An 8,533-nucleotide genomic window follows, 5' to 3' on the forward strand; every position below is an offset into this window, starting at 1 on the left:
TATGATTTCTTTTCTTTCTTGTTTTTTTTTTTCCAGAGGGAGTTTTGCTTTTGTCGCCGAGGTGGGAGTGCAATGGTGTGATCTCGGCTCACTACAACTTCTGCCTCCCGGGTTCAAGCGGTTCTCCTGCCTCAGCTTCCCGAGTAGCTGGGATTATAGGCATGCACCACCATGCTTGGCTCCATCTATGATTTCTTTCAGCAGTGTTTTGTAATTTTCATTGTAGATGTCTTTTGATTCCTTTGCTAGGTATATTCCTAAGTTTTGTTTTTTGTTTTTTGCAGCTATTGTAAAAGGGGTTGAGTTCTTGATGTGATTCTCTGCTTGGTAGCTGTTGATGTATAGAAGAGCTACTGATTTGTGTACATTAATCTTGTATCTGGAAACTTTGCTGAATTCTTTTATCAGTTCTAGGAGCTTTCTAGAGGAGTCAGTAGGGTTTTCAAGGTGAAAGATCATATTGTCAGCAACCAGTGACAGTTTGATTTCCTCTTTACCGATTTGGATTTCCTCTATTTCCTTCTTTTGTCTGATTGCGCTGGCTAGGACTTCCAGTACTATGTTGAAGAGGAGTGGTGGGAGTGGGCTCCTCGTCTTGTTCCAGTTCTCAAAGGGAATGATTTCACCTTTTCCCCATTCAGTATTATGTTGGCTGTGGGTTTGTCATAGATGGCTTTTATTACATTAAGGTATGTCCCTTGTATGCCTATTTTGCTGAGAGCTTTAATCATAAAGCAATGCTAGATTTTGTCGAATGCTTTTTCTGCATCTGTTGATATAATCATGGGAGTTTTTTTTTAATTCTGCTTATTTGGTGTATCACATTTACTGACTTGCATATGTTAAACCATTCCTGTATCACTGGTATGAAACCCACTTGATCATGGTGGATTATCTTTTTGATATGTTGTTGGATTCAGTTAGATAGTATTTTGTTAAGGATTTTGGCATCTGCATTCGTCAAGGATATTGGTCTGTAGTTTTCTTTTTTGGTTATGTCCTTTCATGGTTTTGGTATTAGGGTGATGCTGGCTTCATAGAATGAATCAGGGAGGGTTTCTTCTTTCTCTGTCTTGTGGAATAGTGTGAAAGGATTGGTATCATTTCTTCTTTGAATGAAAGAAGACATTCTTTGAATGTCTGGTAGAATTCTGCTGTGAATCTGTCTGGTCCTCGGCTTTTTTTGTTGGTAATTTTAAAGTTACCATTTCAATCTTGCTGCTTGCTTTATTGGTCTGCTTGGGGTATCTAATCCTTCCTGATTTAAGCTAGGAGGGTTGTATTTTTCCAGGAATTTATCCAACTCTTCAAGGTTTTCTAGTTTATGTGCCAAAAGGTTCATAGTGCCCTTGAATAATCTTTAATATTTCAGTGGTGTCAGTTGTAATATCCCGTTTCATTTCTTAGTGAGGTTATTTGGATTTTCTCTCTTCTTTTCTTGGTTAATCTTGCTAATGGTCTATCAATTTTATTTATCTTTTGAAATAACCAACTTTTTGTTTTATTTATGTTTTGTATTTTTTGTTGTTGTTGTTGTGGCAATTTCATTTAGTTCTGCTCTGATCTTGGTTATTTCCTTTGTTTGCTGGGATTGGGTTTGGCTTGTTCCTGCTTCTCTAGTTCCCTGAGATGTGAACTTAGATTGTCTTTTTGTGCTCTTTCAGACTTTTTGACGTAGGTATTTAGGGTTATAAACTTTCCTCTTAGCACTGCTTTGCTGTATCCCAGAGGTCATGATAGGTTGTGTCATCCAGTTTGAAGAAATTTTTTACATTTCCATCTTGATTTTGTTTTTCACCCAGTGCTCATTCAGGAGCAGGTTATTTAATTTCCATGTATTTGCATGGTTTTGAAGATTCCTTTTGGAGTTGATTTTCAGTTTTATTCCACTGTGATCTGAGAGACTTAAATTTATTGAGACTCGTTTTATGGTCTATCTTGGAGAAAATTCCATGTGCTGTTGAATAGAATGTGTGTTCTGTGGTTGTTGGATGAAATGTTCTGTATATATCTGTTAAGTCCATTTGTTCCAAAGTATAGTTTAAATCCATTGTTTCTTTGTTGACTTTCTGTCTTGATGACCTGTCTAGTGCTGTCAGTGGAGTATTGAAGTCCCCCACTATTATTGTGTTGCTGTCTATCTCATTTCTTATGTCTACTAGTAATTGTTTCATAAATTTGGGAGCTCCAGTGTTAGGTTCATGTATGTTTAGGATTGTCATATTTTTCTGTTGGATGAGACCTTTTACCATTATATACGGTCTTTCTTTGTCTCTTTTAGCTACTGTTGCTTTAAAGTTTGTTTTGTCTCATATGAGAATAGCTACCGCTGCTCGCTTTTGGTGTCCATTTGCATGAAATGCCTTTTTCTACCACTTTCCTTAAGTTTATGTAAGTCGTTATGTGTTAGGTGAGTCTCCTGAAGGCAGCAGATAGTTAGTTGGTGAGTTCTTATCCATTCTGTGGTTCTGTATCTTGTAAGTGGAGCATTTAAGCCATTTACAATCAACATTAGTATTAAAAAGTGAGGTACCATTGCTTTCATCATGCTCTTTGTTGCCTCTGTACTTTGTTTTTGTTTTTTGTTTTTGCTTTTTAACTTGTATTTTTGTTTTATAGGTCTTGTGTGATTTATGTTTTAATGAAGTTCTGTTTTGATGTGTTTCCAGGATTTGTTTCATGATTTAGAGCTCCTTTTAGCAGTTCTTACAGTGCTGGTTTGGTAATGGCAAATTCTGTCAGCATTTGTTTGTCTGAAAATGACTGTATCTTTCCTTCATATATGATGTTTAGTTTTGCTGGATACAAAATTCTTGGCTGATAATTGTTCTGTTTGAGGAGGCTGAAGAAAGGGCACCAATCCCATCTAGCTTGTAATGTTTCTGCTGCAAAATCTGCTGTTAGTTTGATAGGTTTTCCTTTATAGGTTACCTAGTGCTTCTGTCTCACAGCTCTTAAGATTCTTTCCTTTGTCTTAACTGTGGATAACCTAATGACAATGTGCCTAGGCTAAGATATTTTTGTGATGAATTTCCCAGGTGTTATTTGTGCTTGTGGTATTTGGATGTCTAGGTCTCTCACAAGGCCACGGAAGTTTTCCTTGATTATTCCCCCAAATATGTTTTCCTGGCTTTTAGAATTCACTTCTTCCTCAGGTACACCAATTAGTCTTAGGTTTCATCGTTTAACAGAATGCCAGACTCCTTGGAGTCTTTGTTCATGTTTTCTTATTCTTTTTTCTTTGTGTTTATTGGATTGGGTTAAATCAAAGACCTTGTCTTCAAATTCTGAATTTCTTTCTTCTACTTGTTCAGTTCTATTGCTGAGAGTTTCCAGAGCATTTCACATTTCTAAAAGTGCATCCAAAGTTTCCTGATTTTTTATTGTTTTTTTTTTTTAATTTAAGCTATCTATTTCCTTGAATATTTCTCCTTTCACTTATTGTATCATTTTTTGGATTTTCTTGCATTGGGCTTCACCTTTCTCTGGCCCCTCCCTGATTGGCTTAATAACTAACCTGAATTCTTTTTCAGATAAATCCATGATTTCTTCTTTGTTTGGATCCATTGGTGATGAACTGGTGTGATTTTCTGGGGGGTGTTGAAGAGTCTTGTTTTGTCAGATTACCAGGGTTGGTTTTCTGGTTCCTTCTCATTTTGGTAGACTCTGTCAGAGGAAAAGCCTAGGGCTGAAGACTGTTGTTCAGACTCTTTTGTCCCACGGGGGTGTTCCCTTGATGTAGTACTCTCCCCCTTTTCCTATGGGCATGGCTTCCTGTGAGCTGAAGTGCATTCATTGTTGTCTCTTTTCTGGGTCTAGCCACCCAGCAGGTCTACCTGGCTTTGGGCTGGTACTAGGGGTTGTCTGCATAGAGCCCTTTGATGTGAACCATCTATGGGTCTCTCAGCCATGGATACCAGCGCCTGTTCCAGTGGAGGTGGTGAAGGGTGCAATAGACTCTGTGAGAGTCCTTAGCTTTGGTGGTTTAATGCTCTATATTTGTGCTGGTTGGCCTCCTGCCAAGAGGTGGTGCTTTCCAGGAAGCATCAGCTGTAGTAGTGTGGAGGGACTGGCAGTGGGCAGGGCCCTAGGACTCCCAAGATTATATGTCCTTTGTCTTCCACTACCAACTTAAACATTTGTGACAATTTCAAGATCCGAAACTTATGTGTAATTGAATTTACTCTGGTAGCTTAAGTTCTGGTAGCTTATTTTCTTATATGCTTCAATCTTTATAATTTAGTTCCCACATGAGGGAGATCTAATATTGGAAATATTTTCAATGTGTATGTTTATGTATTTACTGTAGTTGTCCTGGCACAAGGTTATCAATGTTGCTATGTGACCAGCCATTGGCTTTTCACATTTACAACTCCTCTGAATTTTTTCTTGCCTCATTTCTGGTGCTGAGAAATTCCGATATTTTCTCCTCATCTCCATTGTACATTTTAGGGATTCTTGAAACTTTTGATGCACAAACATCCACACTTTCCACATAAGTAAAATATTTTATTTAGGTATTTTCTAGCAGACACTGAGCTCTCATGAGAAATCCTCAGTCTCTTTATTTGGAACACTCCCTCCCCAGTACTCCATATGGAGTAGTTATGTGTAGAATGTGATTACTTCATTAATATGTCAAAATATGGATACATTTTGAACATATTTCTGAAGCTGTAATCCCTTTCTTGATGAATAGTACCTGCACATGAGCAGAATTGATGTTTTCTCTGGAGCAGTAAGTTAGCACTGGTAGAATCTGTTCTGTTAATCCCAGGTCCTTGGGCTCCAGTGTCAGTGCTTCCTCCTTAGATCCTCCCTGACCCTGTAAATTTACCTCAGTCTCTATTTCTTAATCCAATAGCTATTTAAATTGATCTTCAATTACTTTGTATGTGGCCAGATATTATTTATGAGTTATATTCTAATTCATATTTTTCTGATGTAATTTCAGAGAGCCTAGAAAATATCACCTAGTGAATATCTACTTCCATGAAGTCAGTGACACATTTTTAGGTCTTAAACTTCAGTATTTAAAATATTTGTCTCTGGAATTTGAAAATAATATGTATGCCTTGTTTACTGGATAAAAAGGCTAATCACTTGTTCATCTGATTAGTAATCAAAGTTTCTAAAATTTAATACTTGATGTTACTTTATGTTTTATATAAATGTGTATTTCTATGACAGTTTTAGTGTCACCTAATATTTTCAGTTTTGTAATTTTTATTTATATGAATCTTTGTATTATACATTTTAATGTCATTGGTATTAAAACTACGTGTGCAAATAGCTTGAAATAGCACCTAACACATCATGGATTCTATGTAAATATTCACCATTCTATTTCATCACATTTTAACCAATTCATACCATTCTTCATTTGCTAACATTTTGTTTGTCCTCATTCAAATTTGTGTTGGTGTCCTGTCTGCATATTAATAAAAGTGAGGAGGTAGACCCAGACTTACATCTTGATTAAATACTAAGACAAATGGCACATTTTCCTAGTTCTATTTATATACAACATTACATTTGTCTCACACTGTAAATATGAGTATTCAGTTAAGTACAGCAAAATAATAATAATAATCTTAACCTTCCTACAACAGATGTTGGGATATTCACGGATTGTCCACAACTTCCTTCTCCCAACATTATTTTTATTCTTACGTCTCAACTGCCATGAAAACCTAGAAGCATGAAATACTACAAATTAGAAACAAATTCCCTGCTATATACAAATTGTAAAAGTAAACCAAGAAGAACAAGAATATATGCGTACTCATACAGCAAGTAAATAGATTAGACTAATGAAAACTCTTCATCAGTCTATCCTAGGCTCACATAGCTTCACTAGTGAATTCTATTAAACACTTAATGAATAACCAATCCTTCACAAACACTTGCAAAGCAGAGAAGCAGGAAAACATCAGTTCATTTTCGAGGCCAGTATTACCCAGATAACATCAGACAAAAGCATCTCAAGAAAATAAATGTGCAGACTATTATCCCTCATGAATGAAGACAGAAATCTCCAAAAACTGTAGCAAACTGGATGAAACAACACATAAAAATGTTAGACAAGTCTGGCATGGCGGTGCACACCTGTAGTCTCAGCTACTTAGGAGGCTGAGGTGGCAGGATCACTTGAGCCCAGGAGTTTGAGGTTATAGTGAGCTGTGACTGCCACTCCACCCCAACCTGGGTGACAGAGTGAGGCCTCATCTCTAATAAAAATTAAATTAGAAAAAAAGACAATATAACCAAGTGGAATTATCTTACCAATACAAATTTAAAAATCAGTGTAATATACCATATTAACAGAATAAAGGAAAAGACTATGATGATTTCAATGGATGTTTGACAATGTCTGACACTCATTCCTGACAAATCTTCCTGAAATCTAGCAATAGAAATAACTTCCTGAACCTCCTAAAGGACATCCATGAAAATTGAATAAATTCCACTAAGGTATATTGAAAGGCATATTGATACTTCCAACTCTATGGTTTTAAAAATTAACAATGAAATGAGAACTAATAACAGTAATCTATCCATCTGGAAAACATTAAGCACCTTTCTAACAATATTTCTTTTGTATGTGATGAAGGTAAAAATCCAGATTTAATAAGAGGAGTGCTTTTGAGAGGACTGAAATTTGGTGTTCCTAATTCTCCTGACTTACTAGCAATTAGAATCTAATTATCAATAATGCCAAGAAGACAGGAGTATTCTCCAAAGACATTAAAATGTATAACACAAAGATTTATAGTTAGGCATAACATGTAACACAAAGATTCATTGCTTGGCGTAACAGCATTTCATATTTGAATCATTTAATAATAATGTCATCATTGCGTATTCTCCTGGAAATAACACACAATACAGACTTCAAAAAATCAGAGCTTTTGCTGGGGATATATGCTCCTTCCAAAGGCGATTAATTGTGTGCAATATTCTGAGAATTAATTCCTCCAAAGGTAAAGTGTGCCTATCTGGGCTTCTGGGAATATTCCGAAAATCCACATATTCTAAAAATCTTTTCCACTACAAACCACCATAAATGCTGGACAACAGAATATGTGCTCAACTGCGCAAATTATACTTTGGGGCTTTTGTACAGTTTTTGCATAGAAATATTTAAGTGAATATAAATTAATTGAAATGTTTTCCAGGTGGATATTGAGGAAGAAACAGAAAAATCCAAGATAATCCCCTGTGGAAGAAAATTCTCCAACCCAAAACTCAACCGAACTCAAAGCGCTGAAGAGCGCATCAATTAAGACCTGTCAAATATAATCACATGATCTAATAGTTTTAAATATGCAAAATAAAGAGCACCAAAGTCAATGTCATTCAGAAATAGCAACAACAAAACCAGAGCACCCTGATGCAATTAGGCCTCAAGGAATTCCAAAGTAGTGTATTAGGTATAGAAAATATATGTGTAATTAGAAATGTTTACAGAAATTAGAGATGTGTTTTTAAAAAGATTTGGCCTCTAAAACAGTTAACAATTCCAGTAAAGAAGAAAACAGAAATTCAATGTTTGATATACATACATCAAAGTAAATTTTAGGAAAATGAAAGATCTGTGTGATGACAGAATCCAAATTATATAAAATGTAGAAATCTCAATATTTGTTTTTACACATTTTAAGGAAAAAACAACCCTGAAAGCATAAAATGCAGAAAATTATGTTAATAAGTCTTGAGTTTTCAAGTCCCTCTCACTGACTTTGGCACTTAGAGAACAGCCAGCACAGGCTCAGGATCCCCTAACGGGCATTTCTGCCAAGGAGACCATCCTCATGAAAATGGAGCAGAAAGCTATGTGCACAAGATGGATGGATGCTCCTCTCCTAGAGACCAGAAGGTGCAGGTGTAGAGGGAGTGGGCCAGGGAGGGGCTGTGAGCACCAACCCGGGAGGGGTGGCTAGACCTCCATTGGACCCTCCTGTCCGCAGGGGCCTCAGAGGGTTCCAGCAGAGGCGAGTCGTAGGTTCCCTGTCCCATGGCTGGCCCCTGAGACTTGCTTCACCTGCCAGCTCTTTCCACAAAGACATCAGGATGGCAAACCGAACCCAGCCCCCTCACAGAGAAAGGGGATTAATGTCAGGGCCCATGCCCATCCTGGCCTTTTCAGTCACTGTTTAAGTAGTGAATAGGTTAGGCCAGAATGTGCTGCTGTGGCCCCTGGGATCACATCCCTGGAGGGAATTTGCCTGTGGTTGTGAACTGAAGGGTGAGGCTGGATAGCCCACTTGGGGTTCAGTTAGCTGAGACTTAGTTTTCAGCTCAGTTCCCTCTGCCACTCCTGGGGGACTTGGGCTTGTCTAGAACAGGCATTGAGGATGGCGTACAGCAGACATGCTGAGCTGTCAGGTGGGTGCCAAAGGGTGAGCATGAGGCATCCCGAGGGTTGGAGCCATCAGAAGGCCCTCAGGTCAGCTCAGAGCCAGCCCAACCTGTGTACCTGGAGCTGCAGGGTGGGCGCTGGGCAGTGGGCTGGTCAGAGTGGACTGAGAAG

Source organism: Pongo abelii, chromosome 4 (assembly GCF_028885655.2).
Source record: "Pongo abelii isolate AG06213 chromosome 4, NHGRI_mPonAbe1-v2.0_pri, whole genome shotgun sequence".
Lineage (NCBI taxonomy): Eukaryota > Metazoa > Chordata > Mammalia > Primates > Hominidae > Pongo > Pongo abelii.